A 21,576-nucleotide genomic window follows, 5' to 3' on the forward strand; every position below is an offset into this window, starting at 1 on the left:
TATCTTATATTATTATATATATTATTATAAAACATGCTTTAGTTAAGGAGTTACTAATACTTCAAGTGCAAAATGATGATATAAAACCTTGATAAAAATACACTTTTAAGTATCAATCAGCGTGAGTTCTAAAGATCGAAATGAAGTGATTCTAGTAGCACTAAAAAGCTAACATCCATACCTTTTATGGAATTATGGTTGGAAATTATGTGAAAAGAAAGAAGTGACGCTTGATGAAAAGTTGGGAAAAATTACAAAAAAAAAAAGAAAAAGAAAAAAAAATATTCCTTTATGTTCTTAAGATTTTATATTGAAAGAGCTTGAAATCAAAAGGAGTTAAGCATTGGTGATTAAAGATGAAAAATTTATGTTCTTTGATGGAATATCTTGTTTGAAATATCATTTGTTTTAGAATACTCTACTATCTTTGATTTGAACCTTTTCTTTTACTCTCTTTTACCTCACCTTAACCTTAGCCCCATTACAACCGGAAAATAAGACCTTTTGATTCATGCATTGTTTGTAATATGTTAGAAATGGAGATGAGATTGAAAAGAAAGCTTATGGTAGAACATACTCTTTGATTGAATTTGAGAGATTTAAACACATAAACCCTAAACACATGAGTGTTGGAGTATATATCAATGAGAGGACTATTACTTTGGCATGGCATAGATTTCATTTAAATCCCAATGATTGATTGAGTTTTGAAGTTTGCATGTAAACAAATTCATGAAAAAATATTTATTTTTATCCTTTTTTATTATATTCTTATTTATAATGCTTGTACTCTTGGACATTGATGGGAGATTAAGAGATTGATCATATTTATTTTCAATTTAATTTTATTTATCCTTTCTCGAGGACGAGAAAGAGCTAAGTGTGGGGGTATTTAATGTAACCATATTATTCGATAGTTTCACCCACATCTACCTAATGTTGTGTCCATGTTTTATATGTAAAATGCCTTGATATTCTTTGTTTTATATTTCGAAGGCACTTTTGGATGAAAGATGCAAAAAAGGAGTAAATTGGAGGTGATAGGCAGATTTGACGTTCAGTCGATATTTTGTGCAAAGCATGAGTTCTAGAGATCAAAATGAAGTGATTCCAGCAGCACTAAAAAGCTAACATCCTTACCTTTCTAGAAATGTAATGCATGAAAAATAAAAAGAGAAAGATCATGGAAATCACATCCTTCAAAGTCAAATGTTGCATTTTGCCACTATTGACCTTTGTCCATTCAAAATTCAATATCTGAAGCAATAGAAGTCCAATTGATGTAAACTTAATTGTTTTTAATTCTTGACTCAAAGGTCTATAAACGCTCCAAATTTCAGCCATAAACAATGTCAGATGAGGGAGATATGATTTTTCAAACATGACAATTGAATTATGCCAGCAATCAGGTTTCATGAAGAAATGAGTCCAAATTACGTTTCAAAGCTTCTAAACCGTCATCCAAGTTTTTATCTTAGCAATTTAGCTCCTCTAAGTCAGAGCTTGAAGATTTCATGCAAGGCTATTTCTCCTTTTTAGGGAAAATAGTTATTAAAGTACTTAAATGTAAACTATCAACTTAAGGGAGGATTACTTTGTAAATTAAGAACTAGGGTTTCTTAGCATATAAAAAGAAAGAGAGAGAGGAGAGAAGAGGGTTGTAGCCAGAAGTTTAGAAACACAAATTCTCTCCTCTACAAACCCAAAAATCATGCTCTCTTCATTCTTTAAGAGTAGTTGTTCAATAGTTATGCAAGACTAAGCTCTTTTCTTGGTTGTAAGGACACAACAAACTTTCGGATTTCAAGAACTGTGAGATTTATTCTTGCCTTTATTTTCAGTTTATATTATGAATGAGTGTGATTGTTTTCTTATGCATATTTTCTATGATTGTTGTTGATAATTGCTAGAGCGGAACTCTAAGTTATTATTGTGAACAATTTATTGCTAAGTTTGATATCAAAATCGGAGTTGTGATGTATGAACTTGTGAAGCAACTAAGCTTGATAATTGTAGCGGAACTACATTATTAAACTTAGGGAGAACATTCAAATATCTAGTTCTTAGAGCTGCCATTGAACTAAATCATTAATGCAGACATTGTGATTGTTTGTTGGTTAGGGTTATTATACGGCGGATCCGTTAATTAACCAACATTAAGAAAAGATAAAAATTCAGAATATAAATTATAGTTTTGTTTCAAGGATCGGTTCTAACTTCCGTTGGTGGATGTGTGCTTGCAACCAAGGTTTGTGCTTGACCGCTTTTTATGATCGGCTTGTTTTAACTCGCAAGTGCACGAGTGTGCGATGTAGCAATTAACTCGGTAAGATCGAGGTCATATCCATAGAGAGATAGATCTGGAAATTAAGCTAAGTAACAAAAAAAACTCAAGAGAAATTAAATTAACAATAACTTGGTTGAAAATAATTGATGGATTTGTTTTTAAAGATAAAAAAAAATGTAAATAGATTTTAAATGACAAGAAAAAGTAAGTCTTGGTCCAAATCAATTTTAATGGTGATGTATTGGTGATTTCTTCAACATATGTAAGATAACTCAACCTAATATCAAGGATGGTGATATTAGAGCGGAAGATATTATAATGAAGATTAGAAAGATGAAGATTGATTATTGCTTAAGAATGAACAAGTACTTTCATATTAAGTAAGACATTGAATCAAGCAATCTCTATACCAAAACTAAAGTTTGTGCATAAAAATTCAAGATTATAACATTACCTAAATGATTTCTAAAATTTCTTTACAATAATAAATCATTCATGAAGAAAATAAGAAGATAAACATTAAGATTCATTCATATCCTAAAGAACTCACCTCAATCACCATTATCCTTGATTTGGATCCAAGAAAGAGTTTAGCCAACCATGATTATATATAAGAACACTTCAATAAACATGAAAGAACTTGAATCCAACTGAAATAATAAGTTTTACAAACTAAAGAACCGAAATCTATAAAGAAGAACACAATACAATTTCAGAAAAAATTCGGACACAAATCTGACTCTAACTTTGGACAGAAATTCGACCCTCTTAGAAGCTTTTTTTCGAGAAGTCTATTAAAGACATATTTATAGGAAATTCTGTCACCGTTCCAGATCATTAAAGAACAGCTCATTTGGACACCTGAGTCAAAAGTTATGGGCAAAACACCGAAATGTGTTCTGAAAAATCAAATCAAGACAGCTTTACAACTACTTTGGTGCACGTTTTTCTTCCTCATTTATGAGGTGTCTCCTTCTTCTTTTTGACCCAAAATAATGTTAAAATATCCCCTCCAGCTTTCCATCCATGTGCTTGCCTTCTTGGATCAATGGATTACCCAAAATAAATCAATTGTTATTTGTTGTGTGGACATGTAAGATCATGGATTGTGTTTGGGTTGATTTGAAGGTTGATTTGGGGTTGATTTTGGGCTGATTTGGGGCTGAATTTGGGCTGAATTTGAGCATCCAATAAGTATACAAATGTACTTATTATTTGGGCTAAGATTGACATTGAAACCTTGAGTGTTTAATGGTTGAAGTTTGCACACAACATAAGGCAAGTTTGGGCTTGAAATAAATCATATGATATTCTTTTCTAGAATTGGAATATAATTGATTTTTGGGACAAATTTGGAGCACTTATTTGAACCAAGATTTGCTTCAATCTTCAACTAAATGTCTCTTCAATTCTTTGTTCTGAATTCCGACGTTGAATTTTCTGAATTAATTCATTTAAGCTCCAAAAACCTATCGAAACATTAAAGCAAACTTCATTACTAAAAAACACATCAATTATTATAAAAACAACCAAATAAAAACAATAAATACATATGTAAAACAAGAGACTTAATGACACTTTTGATGCACAATCAGTTTGTTTTCTTGATAAATTTTGGTTTTAATTGATTTTGTTTGCTAGTTTAATTGCTGCAATAGTTTAGATATCACAAACCAAATCCCCCCAATTACATAACGTACAACATAATAATTTGACTTAAAACTTCCTCATGGGATCGACCCCTTGCTTGCTCTATACTATCTTGTGTGTTTTAAGCTAGGGTAATTAATTTATGTGACCACGACATTGCAATAGTTACTGATGATGCCATTCACCTTAGATTGTTTCCATTTTCTTTACGAGATAGAGCAAAGAACTGGTTAAACTCCATGCCTGTAAATTCAGTTATTAGCTAGGAAGATTTAGCTCAGAAATTCCTTGCTAAATTTTTTCCACTAGGCAAGACAGCAAAAATGCACATTGAGATAGCTAACTTCGCCCAACTTGAGAGTGAACCATTGTATGAGACATGCAAGAGATATAAGGATTTGCTCAGGAGATGCCCTCACCATGGACTACCGAAGTGGATGCAGGTGCAGAATTTTTACAATGGATTGAATGCCTCCACAACACTAATTGATGCAGCTTTAGGAGGAGCTTTTCTGAGTAAGTCACAGGATGATGCTTACAACTTATTGGAAGAAATGGCTATGAACAATTACTAATGGCCAAATGAAAGAAGCATACAGAAGAAGATTGTTGGGGTGCATGAAATTGATGCAATCACGACATTAAGAGCTCAAGTCCATTCACTAACTTTGCAACTGAAAACCACTCAACTGTCAGCAAATGCCATCCATACAACGTGTGATTTTTTCCATGGAAATCACACAAGTGAAGAATGCCAAGTTGGGAACCCATTCTCTCAAGCAGAGCATGCTCATTTTATGTCAAATTACAGTAGGCAGAATAACCCCTACAGTGCAACATATAATCCCGGTTGGAGAAATCATCCTAATTTCTCGTGGAACAATCAAATTGTTATGAAGAATCCAGTTATGCCATCTTCAAGTGAGCACATGAAAGAGAAATCAAAACTTGAAGAAGCTATGACACAATTAGCAAACAACACTAGCAGATTCATGACTGAAACAAATACCAATCTGCAGAACCAAGCAGCTTCAATTCAAAATTTAGAGGTTCAAGTTGGTCAATTAGCCAACATGCTCACGGTTAGACAATAAAGAAATCTACCAAGCACAACTGAAATTAATCCTAAGGAGCAATACAAGGCCATAACTTTAAGAAATGGAAAAGAAGTAGAGTAGACCACTGGAAACAAGAGTGCAGGAAGAGAAGAGGAGGAGCATATGGCCAAACCACTTTAGAATATGAAAAAATTTGATCCTCTGCCAGAACCAACGCAAGAAATAATATAGAGAATTCCATTTCCACAACGTCTCAAGAAGAATAAACTTGATAAGCAATTTTCTAAATTTCTTGAGGTGTTTAAAAAATTACAGATTAACATTCCTTTTGTAGATGCTCTTGAACAAATGCCAAGCTATGTGAAATTTTTAAAAGATATCCTCTAAAACAAAAGAAAGCTAGAGGAATATGAGACTGTTGCAATTACTAAGGAATGCAGTGCTATTTTGTAGAAGAAACTACCTCCTAAACTTAAGGATCCAGGGAGTTTTACTATACCATGTTCCATTGAAAATTCTATGTTTGAAAAAGCTTTATGTGATTTAGGTGCAAGTATTAATCTCATGCCTTTATCTATCTTTAAGAAGCTTGGTTTAGGTGAAGCAAAGCCAACTACAGTAACACTGCAGCTAGTTGACGGGTCATTGAAGCATCCAAGGGGAATAATTGAAGATGTACTAGTGAAAGTGGGCAAGTTCATCTTTCCAACAGACTTCATCATACTGGATATAGAGGAGGATAATGAGATTCCTATCTTGCTTGGCCGACCATTCTTAGCCACTAGAGGTGCGTTAATTGATGTGAAGAAAGGGGAGCTACGGTTAAGGGTGAATGAAAAGGAGGTGATTTTCAATGTGTTCAAAGCCATCAAACAACCAAATATGGAGGAGAGCTGTTTCAGCATTCAAGTGGTGGAATCCTTAATTAATGATAAAGTCAAGCTTCCAACTGACCTATTAGAAGCATGTCTTTTAAATAAAGTATGGGAGGAGGATGCTGAGATAGCAGAATATACATGTTGGATGGACTCTTTTGAACCTAACCACAGAAGATACTTTGAAGATTTGGGACAACCAGCACCAAAAATAAAATCAACCAGTGAACAAGCACCGGTTCTGGAATTGCAACCTCTGCTAGAACACCTTTGATATGCATATCTTGGAGAAGCTTCCACCTATCCTGTGATAGTCTCTGTAAAGCTATCCAAAATAGAGGAAGGAAAATTTTTGAGGGTGTTGAGAAGACATAAGGCAGCTCTCGAGTGGGTATTGGCAGATATCAAAGGCATCAGTCCCTCTATTTGTATGCATAAAATTTTGTTAGAGGATGAAGTCAAGCCAATAGTAGAACATAAAAGAAGGCTTAACTCGACCATGAAAGAGGTAGTCTGAAAAGAAGTTTTGAAATGGTTAGATACTAGTATTATTTATCCAATCTCTGATAGCTCATGGGTGAGCCCAGTCCAAGTTATGCCAAAGAAAGGAGGAATGACAGTGGTAAGGGATGCATATAACAAATTGATACCTACTAGACCAGTAACTAGATGGAGGATTTGCATGGATTATCGAAAGCTCAACAAGGCAACACGCAAAGATCACTTCCCCCTACCATTCATCGATCAGATGCTGGACAGGTTAGCTGGGCATGAATACTACTGTTTCTTAGATGGTTATTCGGGATATAACCAAATAGCCATAGCACCTGAGGACCAAGAGAAGACCACTTTCACCTGCCTTTATGGTACTTTTGCTTTCAAAAGAATGCCTTTTGGGTTATGTAATGCACCAGCTACCTTTTAGAGGTGCATGATGGCTATCTTTTCAGATATGGTGGAGCAGATCATTGAGGTCTTCATGGATGACTTTTCTGTATTTGGAACTTCTTTCGATGATTGCCTTGCAAAGTTGGCATTGGTTTTGGAGCGTTGTGAAAAGACAAACTTGATTTTGAACTGGGAAAAATGTCACGTCATGGTACCAGAAGGTATAGTATTGGGGCACCAGATTTTAGGAAAAGGAATAGAGGTAGACAGCTAAAATTGAGGCAATAGACAATCTTCTATCGCCAACTACAGTCAAAGGGGTTAGGAGTTTCCTTGGTTATGCAGGATTTTATAGCAGGTTCATCAAAGACTTCTCTAAAATATCCAAACTGCTATGCAATTTGCCGCTAAAAGACACAAAGTTCCAGTTTGATGAGGAATGCAAGACAACCTTTATGTTATTGAAAGAGAGGCTTGTGACAACTCCTATTGTAATTGCACCAGATTGGGAGAAATCATTTGAGCTGATGTGTGATGCAAGTGATTTTGCAATTGGAGCAGTATTGGGGCAACAGAAAAATAATGTGTTTCACACCATATATTATGCCAGCAAAACACTCAACGATGCCCAGTTAAATTACACCACAACCAAGAAAGAGTTGTTTGCTGTGGTCTATGCATTTGATAAGTTTCGGCTTTACCTGATGGGAAACAAAGTGCTAGTATATACTGATCATGCTACAATTAGACACCTAGTGTCTAAGAAAGATGCCAAGCCTAGACTCATCCGTTGGATCTTGTTACTGCAAGAATTTGATGTAGAAATTAAAGATAAAAAGGGGACTGAGAATGTGGTGGCAGATCATCTTTCACGGCTAGAATTGACATAGCAGCTGAAGCCTAAATTCATGGTTATAAATGAATGTTTTCTTGATGAAAGACTCTTAGCAATTTCCACTAACAAATTCTTTCCTTGGTATGCAGATTATGTCAACTTTTTTACAAGTAAAATCATACCACCAGATTTTTCTTACCAGCAAAAGAAGAAATTTTTTTCTGAAGTCAATCACTACTTCTAGGAGGAGCCGATACTCTATCGGCATTGTGCAATCAAGTCATCAGGAGGTGCATTCCAAAAGAGAAAATGACAAACATATTGAAGCAATGCCACACACTTGAATATGGGGGGCACTTTGGAACACAACGCACAGTAGCCAAAGTTTTGCAGTCAGGTTTTTATTAGCCAACTATGTTTAAAGATGCTCATGCTTTTATTACTGCTTATGATAGATGTCATCATACTGGGAATATATCTCGACAAAATGAAATGCCACTGCAGAATATTTTAGAAGTTGAATTATTTGATGTTTGGGGCATCGATTTCATGGGGCCTTTTCCTTCATCATATAACAACAAATACATTCTCTTAGTAGTCGATTATGTATCAAAGTGGATCGAGGCAATTGCAACACCTACCAATGATGGCAAGGTGGTACTTAATTTTCTACGAAAGAACATCTTTACCAGATTTGGTACTCCTCGAGCCATCATCAGTGATGAAGGAACTCATTTTTGCAACAAGCAGTTTGAAGCACTACTATCTAAGTATGGAGTCAGACACAAAAGAGCATTGGCTTATCATCCTCAGACAAATGGCCAAATAGAGGTATCAAATAGAGAGGTGAAGCAAATCTTAGAGAAAACAATAAGTAATTCTCGAAAAGATTGGGCACGAAAGCTAGATGATGCATTGTGGGCATATCAGACAGCATTCAAAACACCATTTGGAATGTCTCCATGTTGATTAGTTTTTGGAAAAGCATGCCATCTTCCTATTGAATTAGAGCATAAGGCATATTAGGCAATGAAACAACTGAACATGGATCTGCAGGTTGCAAGTGAGAAAAGAATCCTGCAACTTAATGAGATGGATGAATTTTGTAATGAGTCCTATGAGAATGCCAAGATATGCAAGGAAAGAACCAAGGCATTGCATGATAAACACATTGTACGCAAGGAGTTTGTCCCTGGTCAGTAGGTATTACTTTTCAATTCACGGCTCCACTTGTTTCCTGGTAAGCTCAAATCACGGTGGTTAGGACCATTTACGGTTGTGAAGGTATTTCCTTATGGAGTAGTAGAGGTCACTCATGATGAAAAGAGAACATTCAAAGTGAATGGGCAGCGTTTGAAGCATTATAGGAATGAAGAGTCTATTGGAAAAAGGGATGATATCCCTCTCACTTCATCTTAGCTAAATGGAAAAGTCAAGCTAATGACTATAACTAAGCGCTAATTGGGAGGCAACCCATATGAAAAAAAAACAAAAAAAAAACCCTTATTTGTTTCATTGAGTTGTGCAGAGATTAATCATACAAGCAAATAACAAGGAGCAACAGCAAACTCACACCCACATAGTTGAAATGAAGTATTTGTAAGCCTTTCTATTCTTTGTTTTTCCATTGAGGACAATGTGATATTTTAGTTTAGGGGAGACATTGTATGATTTGACTATGAAAGACATTGCACACTAGAACCATGAAAACAGAGGGTGAAAAATGATGTGCATTTAAGACCAACTTTCACATTTTTAGGTGCTTCATGATGTATCCATTATATTCCTTGGCTTAGAGAGGATAATATCTTATAAAGTTGGATTAAGCATGACTATTTTCTTTGAATTATTGAAGTACACTTTTCCTGCTCAGTCATGTGAATTGTGTAGTTATGCATAAGAGATAAGTGTGATGTTCTTTCTTATTATTACCCTCTAAGAAAAATATTAAAACAAGGAGTGATAATGAGTATGAAAGTGAATGAATATGTGATGTGTATCTACTTTAATGTTTTGAGTTGATTAGTAACTAGGAGTATTCATCACAAATGTTTACTTTTACGTCAAACGGTAGCTTAAAATATGAGTATGCAAAGCATTTTAAGTTTATGACATGTTAAGTAACAGGGTGCATAAATTACAAATATTTGTATTCGCATCAAAAGATAAGTGATAAATTTAAAAAAATCACCCTTGTCAAAAGATAAGTAAAAGTGTGTTATTACTCTTAAAGTTAGCTACCTTGTTTAAAATAATAATAATAAAAATAACAATAAGAGTTTATACTATACTTGTTTGACATACCATTAGTGGATCCTCTAACCTTGACATTTGTTATTATTGTTTAATCCTTACGTTAATATTTCATCCTAAAGTTCTCATCAACTTCTTCTTCTTCTTCTTTTTCTTCTTCTTTATTATTATTATTATTATTATTATTATTATTGCTACTAATATTATTATTGTTGTTGTTGTTACTATTGTTGTTGTTTGTAATTGTTGTTTATAATTTGTATAATTAACCTCCCTGTAGTTCGACCCCGGTCTTGCCGGGTTATTTATTGCTTTGACACTCCTACACTTGGAATAAGATATCAATCTTTTAGTCATGTCAGCCACGTACTAAGTCTCAATCTTTTACTAGTACATAGAAGATATATATTTAGGGTTTGTAGTGAGTATATATATACATGTAAATATAGAAAGTAATGCTTAATTCAGAGTCAATATCATGCATGGTAAATCATATTTACTAATTTTAATTGAGTATTTTATTAATTCTTACTTTTTGTATGCTAAAAACTAATGAATAAAGCCAATCTTTTTTCTTTTTTGTTGTCAATCATTTTCTTTTAAATGTAAATGTAAATTCATATGAACGTTCTCTTTCAAGACCTTAGCACTAAGTTTTTATTTCCAGATAAGTGTTTAGTTCTCAACTAAAGTTTTGTTTGTTTTTGCATTTTAGAAGCATTTTAAAAAAAAAATTAAATTTTTTCACTTTAAATTAATATTTTTTGGTATTTTTAGATCATTTTGATGAGCTAATATCAAAAATGATTTTTAAAAAAATAAAAAAAATATTATTTCAATACAGTTCTGAATAAAACATACTTTAAAAATCAACTGAAATCACTCTTTCAAGTTTCTAAATTCCTACCAAACCCTTCTTTAGAAAACGGTGGGATTATAATGGACTCCACTTTTCTCTAGCCTAGCATCTATACTTTGAATTTTATGCTCTCTCGGGATCAAGTAGCTTGACTATCCATATTGATGCGTTTTGTACATGAAGACTTGACCCTGATAGCAAATCCCACATCCTTAGCATAGTAATTATTATTATTATTACAATTCAAACTCCATTCCCATAGGAGATGGTGGGTAATCATTTCCCTGGAAGTCTCCGTTTCGAACATCTTTAACTTTAACATTTGTTTGATATATTGCTTTAAAAGATGGTTGAACCTCAAAACCATGTAAAGAATCGATTACTTATCACAAATGTAAAATCCCACCTAGAATACTCCTATGCTAAGACTCAAGTCCGGTATAGAAGATTTAGCTTAGAATGACCTCTAAATCTTTTTAAAAGGACAAAAAATAATGTCATTTTTTTCAATTTGTTTTATTAAATTTTTATTTTATTTTAAATATATCTAATAAAAGTTTGTGATAGAACAAAATTTTAATTCAATTAAAGTAAAAAAAAATTCTTTTTTTTATAAATTTATAATTATAATTTAATATTTTTTTATTCTTGAATCACATGGAAGATTGATACTCTACCGTATATATATATAAATGGTGTTTGTTTTTTATTGTTTATGTGTTGTGGTTTAACAACATTATTTTGTTTCGTAAAGATGAAACCATAAGTTTAACAAAGTGGGATTTATAAACGTTTGTTGTCCAACCACAAGTTCAACAAAAAAAAAACCATATCTGCTTTTTGTCATTCTTGTGCATAGCCAGAAGACTGTTCAGTTATTTGTTCACCAACATACTCAATCTTATATTCTCCTCCCTCTTCTTTGATAGTGAAATGACCATTCTCAGCATCCACATATTTATCTCTTCACATACCTCTTCCTTTCTCGAAGAAAAACCTCTATTTATAGACATCGTTCTTCTCTTCATTTTTTTTTAGCCACAAACGATTACAAAACCAACAAACCAACTTTAGATTTTTACAAACTAACATCCACGACCTAGATCTACAAAAACCACCAATGGATTTGTTTTCCTTAAGTCCCATAAGCCCTTTTTTTTACACAAGCAAGTGTTTTCTTTTTCTTTTTTTGCAGAAAAATCTAGGTACTTTTTTATTTCAATATGTCTTCAATTTCTCATCTATGCATGTTCTCAAAAATATCAAATCTAATCAGATCTTGTTCATTGTCGAAACTGTATCCCTATTTACTATTCTAAGAACCATTGATCTGCTTTTCATAACTTTGGTAAGCACTTGCGGTTCTAATCTTCTTCTTTCTTAGTTGCATTATTTAGGAGATTCCTAACATTGCTACTTCTGATTTTTCATAGAGTCAATGAACAAAGGTTTAAAGTGTAGCTTTGGGAGGACAAACCATGTTTATTTTTATATATATATGTTCTATGTGTTTGTTGTGTAGCTAGGAAAGACCTATAGTTGTGTACTCTATAATCAACTTTTTCTTTATTTGTTTGGCAATTACTAAGCATACTTTTTGTTATTATTCATTATAAGTTGTTGACCATGAGACTTTTAGGAGAAAAAATTATGTTTTAATGTCTGGTATGGTAAAGTATGCTTGTATTGTGTAGTTCAGAGTCATTTTTTTCCACCCTATATAATGCACCATTTCAATAAAGAAGAACACATCACTGTCAAAATTATTTATGGAATGACCAATCTATTATGACTCTCTCAGGCATTTTGATTAAAGTATATCATCTAGCATCTCATTAAATAATAAGTTGTCTTTCTTTTATTGTATTTTCTTTCATTGTATATTCATGCTTTATTTGAGACCTAATTTGTTAATGGCATTGTTGTTACTCTCAACATAAACAATATATGTATTAATATAACCAATTATAGATTACTTGTAAGACATATTAGTTGTTTAATATATACTAGGATGATTTTTATTGTAAACAAAAGAGTATGATAAATTAATGAAATTGAATGGATAATGTATGAAGTTTTTTATTTGATAAAAATAAATAAATGGATTAATAGGATAATAAAAATTATATTTTCTAGAAAATTAATGTGATTTATTGAAGTTTCACGTAAAACTTGCAACACATCCACATTAATAACAAAAAAAAATTAATATGTTGTTCCTTGCTTATAATTATTTAATTAAAATTGTAGATATGGATGCAAATTAGTTTAATGACCTTTTTGAAAGAGAGTATGAAAATGTCATGAACAATCTCGCTCAACATGTTTCATCTGACTACGTTGGTAGGAATGGTAGTAGTCATATCGGCTATAGTAGTGGTGCTATTGATGATAGCAATGCAGATAATGATGGTAACAATGATGATAGTAACGAAGATGATGACGATGATGACAATGCAAGCAATTCATTTTGGTATAGAGAATTTAATCATCGTAAACTAGTATTGTGCATAGTAGACACACTTTCATTGTATTACAATAACTATATCTATAAGCAACCCTGTAAAATTTCATACAATATAGGAATGTAGTGGTTGGATGAAATTTTAAATAGACATTGGATATGTTATGTAAATACATTTAGGATGGATGCAACGACATTTTAGAATCTTTATTTTGATTTAGAAACACAATCTAAACTGAAACCATAAAGGAGGATCAATGTTATAGAGAAAGTTTGCATGTTTCTTTATACTTTAGCATTGGATGTTTCTAATAGGGAGGTCCAAGAGAGATTCCAACATTCCAGTGAAATAGTGATTAGGTATTTCAATGAGGTTCTAAAGGCTATGTATTTGCTATCAATTGATATAATAAAACCAATTGATCCAGATTTTTCACCAACACCATGAGAAATCGTTATGAACCCAAGATACATGCACATTTTAAGATAACATACTAGATTATTAAAAAGTGAATATATTTATCTTTCCATTTTCATTATATAATTCATTTGTTAACATTTACAGTTAATATTTTTTAAATTTTATTTTTAGAATTATGTAGGAGCAATCAATGGAACACATATGCATGATTATATATCCCAGGAAAATTAAATACCATTTATTAGAAATAAATAAGTACCAACACAAAATATTATGATAACATGTAATTTTGACATGCAATTTATATTTATATGGGTTGGATGGAAGGTAGCTTGCATGACTTAAGAATTCTTCATGAGGCCATATATAATCCAAATATCTAATTTCCAAAGGCACCAGAAGGTATTTTGGATAGAACAATAACGCTTCTTTCAGAATTTTCATTTATTTAATTTTTGGTTATGTGATATAAAATATTTTTTTGTTTTAAATGTCTTGGGTGAATGTATAAAAGTATTACATTGTTGACTTTGGTTATCCAAGTGAAAATAGATTTTTGGTTCCATACAAAGGTGAAAGATATTATCTTCTAGAATTTCATTGTTGAGGCTAGCTAATAAGTTGAGAGGAGTTGTTGAATCGGGTTCATTTCGTAGTTCGAAGTGTAATTGAGTGAACTTTTAGGGTGTGCAAAAATATATGGAGAATTTCGCAAAACATGCTAGTGTTTTTGTATAAGACATAGGTGCAGATTGTTGTTGCATCAATGGCTTTTCATAACTGATTAGTACTTAAAAGTGCATTTTTATCAAGGTTTTATATCATCATTTTGCACTTCAAATATCAATAACTTCTTAAATAAAGCATGTTTTATAATAATATATCTAATAATATAAGATACCTTTAATTTGTGGTAAATGTTCATTTTAAATGCAGGCCTATCACATAAATGAAAGGATTGATTGATGAATTTAAGAACTAAAATTGAAAGGATAAAGAGATGGCCAAACTTAGAAAAGAGATGTCGGTATAATCCAAACCGGAACACTGTTTTGTAATTGGGTCATATCTAGAGCTATAGATCTCAAATTTAGGTCTACTTTACATGGATGAAAAGGTAAGACATAGGCCTACAACTTTCATCTGCCCAAGATCTAAAAAGGCTATTTTTAAGTCCAAATTGTTACAACAACAAAGAAGTCCGAATCTGCCCTCCAGCTCGAGCACTGTTCAGTATTTTGGCCATCTCTGGAGTTCTAGAAGTCCAAATGAGCTGAATCTTTTACACAAGAAAGCTGAGACAATTTCCTACAATTTTGACATTATCAATGATGTTTTGGGTAGACAAGAGAAGATAAGGATTGTCACAAAGTCAAGAGTTGGCCACCCACTCATCAATTAGTCATCAAATCAATAGTTCCCAATTTTGGCCTATAAAAGGAGGCATTTGCCATGCATTTAGACATCTTGGTTTCCAGATCAAGATCATGCTGTTCCTTTCTCTCTTTGTATTTTTTGTAATGTTTATGTTGTGCTTTCATTAATATCAAGTTTATGGCTTTCATTTCCTTTCATTTACTTAGTTAACTTTTATCTTATTTATGTTCTTATTTTGTTTATTTATTTTTCTTTCTTTCATTATGTCTAGCTAAGTTTATTATGTCAAGGTGAAAAGGGTACACTAATGGTGTAAGAATAAGTATAGTGTAAAATCAATATGGACTTTAATGTTTGATACTAACATGTTTTGTATTTGTTATCTTGTTCACTCTTTAATACTTTGCTTGTTAAATGATTAATTTTGATTTATGTTGTATAACACTTGGTACAACAAATGCTTGGCACGTTCATAGTTCATAATGTATGGTGTAACCGACACCTGAGCTATGAAAGGAACTTGATTTATTGTTAACATAAGTTATAATCATGAATGCTTGACGAGATTTACAAGTACTAGCATTAATCGAATAAGATGACTAATGTAATCATGTTAACAATCTATAATCTAATTAGAACCTCTTTTATGTGTGGTTTCCGATTAAAAAATAAGAGTTTATACTATACTTGTTTGACATACCATTAGTGGAACCTGTAACCTTGACATTTGTTATTATCATTGTTTAATCGTTACATTAATATTCCATCTCAAAGTTCTCATCTTCTTCTTCTTCTTCTCCTTCTTTTTCTTTATTATTGTTATTATTATTATTACTATTTTTATTAGTATTACTACTATTATTATTATTGTTATTATTATTATTATTATTGTTATTACTATTATTATTGTTGTTGTTGTTGTTATTATTATTGTTGTATTATTGTATTTATAATTTATACAATTAACCTCCCTGTGATTCGACCCTGATCTTGCCGGGTTATTTATTACTTCGACACTCCTGCACTTGGGAGAAGACATCAATCTTTTAGTCGTGTCAAGTTTTTGGCACCGTTGCCGGGGAGGTAAGTTCTTGTATAAATTATAGTTTTTATTTTATTTTCTCTTTTCACTTTTCTTATATATAACTTTGTCTCTTTTGTTTTGTTTCTCCTTATTTTGTTTTCTTCCTTCTTCTTTTGTTTTCTTCTTCCTTTTATTCTATTCCTATACATGCATGAGAGTGTGGTCACGTACATCAAGTGGTAGACTTTGTAGGATATCCTCATCATTTTCAGAAAATATGGCCGAAGAAGATAATCAATCACTTCATAATGAGAATAATGAGAATAACCATGCTAGAACACTTAGAGACCACATGAATCCCACAAGAACAAGTGCCCCATCATGCATAGTTTTTCCTCCCGATGCATCTCATTTTAATTTTAAACCAGGTATTATTCAATTTTTACCTTCTTTTCATGACTTGGAATTGGAAAATCCATAGTTGCATTTAAGGGAATTTGAGGAGGTCTGCAACACATATAATAATTTAAATTGTAGCATGAACACCATCAGATTAAAGCTTTTTCCTTTTTCATTAAAAGATAAAGCTAAAACATGACTACAAAATTTGAGACCATGATCCATTTGTGCTTGGGATGAAATGCAACAACAATTTTTAAAGAAGTTTTTCCCATCTCATAGAACAAACTCTTTCAAGAGACAAATCACCACTTTCACTCAAAAACCAGGAGAAACATTTTACCAATGTTGGGATAGGTATCGAGACTTGCTTAGTACTTGCCCTCATCATGGTTTTGAAACATGGAGATTGGTTTCACATTTCTATGAAGGGTTAACACCTAAAGATAGGCAAATGGTTGAATTGATGTGCAATGGATCTAGAGATATGCAAATGGTTGAATTGATGTGCAATGGAACTTTTGAAGATAATGACCCTGATGAAGCAATGGAGTACTTAGACTTGTTAGCTAAAAATGCTCAAAATTGGGACACCGCGGGTACTTATGAGGCACTGAGTAAAACTCAACCTCATACATCTAGTGTAGGTATGTACAACCTTAGGTAAGATCATGACCTTCAAGCCAAATTATTGCAACAACAAAGAAGCCTGAAGCTGTCCTCCAGCTCGAGCACTGTTCAGTATTTTAGCCATATCTGGAGTTCTAGAAGTCCAAATGAGCTGAAGCTTTTACTCAAGAAAGCTGAGACAATTTCCTACAACTTTCATGTTTTTAAATGGCTCCATATCAATGACGTTTTGGGCAGACAAGAGAAGATAAGGATTGTCACAAAGTCAAGAGTTGGCTACCCACTCATCAATTAGTCATCAAATCAATAGTTCCCAATTTCGGCCTATAAAAGGAGGCATTTGCCATGCATTTAGGCATCTTGGTTTCCAGATCAAGATCATGCTCTTCATTTCTCTCTTTGTACATCTTGGTTTTCAGATCAAGATCATGCTCTTCCTTTCTCTCTTTGTATTTTTTATGCTTTGTTTTCATTAATATTAAGTTTATGCCTTTCATTTCTTTGCATTTACTTAGTTAACTTTAATCTTATTCATGTTCTTATTTTGTTTATTCATTTTTATTTCTTTCATTAAGTCTAACTAAGTTTATTATGTCAAGGTGAAAAGGTTACACTAATGGTGTAAGAATAAGTATAGTGTAAACTTAATATGGACTTTAATGTTTGATACTAACATGTTTTGTATTTGTTATCTTGCTCACTCTTTAATACTTTGCTTGTTAAATGACTAATCTTGATTTATGTTGTATAACACTTGGTACAACAAATCCTTGGCACTTTCATAGCCCATACTGTATGGTATAACCGACACTTGAAGCTATGAAAGGAACTTGATTTATTGTTAATGACACGACTAAAAGGTTGATGTCTTCTCCCAAGTGCAGGAGTGTCGAAGTAATAAATAACCCGGCAAGACCGGGGTCGAACCACAGGGAGGTTAATTGTACAAATTATAAACAACAATAACAACAACAACAATAGTAATAATAATAATAATAATAATAATAATAATAAAGAAAGAGAAGAAGAAGAAGATGATGATGATGAGAACTTTGAGATGAAATATTAATGTAACAATTAAACAATGATAATAACAAATGTCAAGGTTAGAGGATCCACTAATGGTATGTCAAACAAGTATAGTATAAACTCTTATTATTCAATTGGAAACCACACATAACGGAGGTTCCAATCAGATTATAGATTGTTAACATGATTACATTAGTCATCTTATTCGATTAATGCTAATACTTGTAAATCTCGTCAAGCATTCATGATTATAACTTATGTTAACAACAAATCAAGTTCCTTTCATAGCTCAAGTGTCGGTTATACCATACATTATGGGCTATGAAAGTGCCAAGCATTTTTTGTACCAAGTGTTATACAACATAAATCAAGATTAGTCATTTGACAAGCAAAGTATTAAAGAGTGAACAAGATAACAAATATAAAACATGTTAGTATCAAACATTAAAGTCCATATTAAGTTTACATTATACTTATTCTTACACCATTAGTGTAACCTTTTCACCTTGACATAACTAACTTAGCTAGACATAATGAAAGAAAGAAAAATAAATAAACAAAATAAGAACATAAAAGTTAACTAAGTAAAGGAAAGGAAATGAAAGGCATAAACTTAATATTAATGAAAACAAAGCATAAAAAATACAAAGAGAGAAAGGAAGAGCATGATCTTGATCTGAACACCAAGATGCCTAAATGCATGGCAAATGCCTCCTTTTATAGGCTAAAATTGGGAACTATTGATTTGATGACTAATTGATAAGTGGGTGGCCAACTTTTGACTTGGTGATAATCCTTATCTTCTCTTGTCTGCCCAAAACGTCATTGATAACGTCAAAATTGGAGCTAGTTACAACATGAAAGTTGTAGACAATTGTCTCAGCTTTCTTGTGTAAAACATTTAGCTTATTTGGACTTCTAGAACTCCAGATATGGCTAAAATACTGAACAGTGCTCGGCCTGGAAAACAGATTCGGGCTTCTTTGTTGCTGCTATAATTTGGACTTGAAAATGGCCTTTTTAGATCTTGGGCTCCATATGAAAGTTATAGGCCTATGTCTTACCTTTCCATCCATATAAATTGGAACTAAATATGAGATATATAGCTCCAAATATGACCCAATTACCGAACACTATTCCGGTTTGGATTGCGCCGACATCTCTTAACTAAGTTTGGCCATCTCTTTATCCTTGCAGTTTAAGTTCTTAAAGTCATCAATCAATCCTTTCATTTATATGATAGGCGTGCATTTAAAATGAACATTTACCACAAATTAAAGGTATCTTATATTATTAGATATATTATTGTAAAACATGCTTTGGTTAAGGAGTTATTGATACTTCAAGTGCAAAATGATGATATAAAACCATGATAAAAATGCACTTTTAAGTACTAATCACACCCCCCAACCAGCTTATTACTAGTCCCTAGTAATCAAAGCGTAAAATAGAAAAAAAATTTGCAAATTCCACAAAGCAAGGTATTCATCATTTAACTTCCATTAATCTATCCAGATAAACAAACTCTCATTAAATTTATATATTTGCTCGTACCTCTTAACAAGATATTAATAAACCTTTCTTTTGTGCTCAATGTATCAACACATAATTATGGGGTTTTTCTTGGAAGAAAACAAAATTTTTGTTCTAATGTTTAAGGTTAACTTCCTTGGGCTGGGATTATTATTTTTGTCTTTTTTTTAAAATATATATACAAATATTTAAAAACATCATGCATCTTTAACCCATGTAACGAGCTTTCGACTAATGACTCCCATACCAGTTGGTCTTAGGGCATTAGGTGTTAAGACACCCCTACGAGCTTAGTAACTCGGGTCGCAGATACTGATATGTAGATAGTGCAATGTTTGATTTCCTTAAGCTTTTCTCCTCAACCCATTAACAAGCGTTGGGTCAATAGCTCCCAAGTCAGTTGACTTTAGGATATTAGGTGTTAAAACACCCCTTCAGGCTTAATTGCTTAGGTTAGGGAGGCTATGAAACCAAACTTATCTACATTTTTATTATGATCATTTTTTTCTTTTTCTTTTTTTTTCTTTTTTTTTCATGTTTTTTTTTTAATTATATACAATCCCTTTCCCTTAGTTGTTACCTTTAACAAAAGAATATAAATAATGTAATAATCCAATATGCAACCCACAATCATATGATAAGGTGTGTGTGTGTGTAAATTAAGGTTTAAGAATACATGTTAAATAAGTATGTGAGCAGAATTAAGTGATAACAATGCGAGAGTTTGTAAATCTGAATATTTCAGGAAGTATTATAATAGACCTTGTTAAGAATGGTTACTAAGATGCGTCTCAAGAGTCACTTTAACAAAAGAGCTCCTTTACTCTGCCATCCTAGTAACAACAATTATGCACATGCTTTATGAAATGAAAAACAATTTTTTTTTTTATCAACTACTACCCTCTCCCCCCAACCAAAACGAGACATTGTCCTCAATGTTTTAAGGTAGAAAGATAGAGTATAGAAGATATCACCTGAAATAACGAACACCGACAAACCTGAAACACACTAAAACAAAAATAAGAAATAACAAAACACAATAATAAAACCAAAAGACACAAAAATTCACAAATGAAGGCTCGAATCCAATCTAAGCTTTTTACGGCTTTCCTTAGATGTCCAATTTATGCGACTCATGGAAGGATCAATCACAGGAATGAAAGATTGTAGTTGGTCAATCAATTGTTCAGCAGTAGCAGCAGAGATTATGATTTGTCGTGCAGAAGATGTTAGAAATTCCTGTTCCACAACATGATCAAGAAAAGACAACAATTTATCATAATAACCATTAAAATTTAACAAACCTATGGGTTTATGGTGAATGTGCAGTTGAGCCCAAGAGGAAATATGAAAGATCTCTTCCAATGTGCCTAGACCACCTGGTAAAGCAATGAAGGCATCAACATGGTTAAACATTGCATTCATTCGAGCTGACATTGTGGAGACCTGAAGTTCCTCTCCAATTGTTTTTCCAATGATGTCCCCTTGTGCCAAAGCTTCAAGGACGACCCCCAAAACTTGACTACCTCCTAAAAATGCAGCTATTGACACACCTCCCATTAACCCAAGACTGCCTCCCTCATACACTAAATGAATCTTTCTCTCAGCTAGCACCTCACCAAGATGATTTGCTGATTCTAAAAACTCCTTTTCTTTCCCAGGACTAGATCCACCGAAAACACAAATATTTCTTATTTGATGACCTAAGGAACTTGCCATTTCTACACACTTCTGTATTTGTTGAATGTATGGGTTGAGTAGAAATGAAAGGAAGGAAGAGAGGGTTTTATAGATGAGAAATGAGAAAGGCAATCATAACACCTATATGTAGGCCAGCTAAAGTCTCACACTCTCTCTCTCTCTTTTTATTTATTTATTTATTTACTTTTTGAAAAAGCATGTGTATGTACAGGTAGTTGTGATTGTGGCTCACATCTTCCCTTGGGTTTACGTCCAAGAACGGCTTAAACGCCCTTTATGGGTCGGGGATAGGC

This window comes from Populus euphratica, unplaced genomic scaffold, assembly GCF_000495115.2.
Source record: "Populus euphratica unplaced genomic scaffold, PopEup_1.0 scaffold568.1, whole genome shotgun sequence".
Lineage (NCBI taxonomy): Eukaryota > Viridiplantae > Streptophyta > Magnoliopsida > Malpighiales > Salicaceae > Populus > Populus euphratica.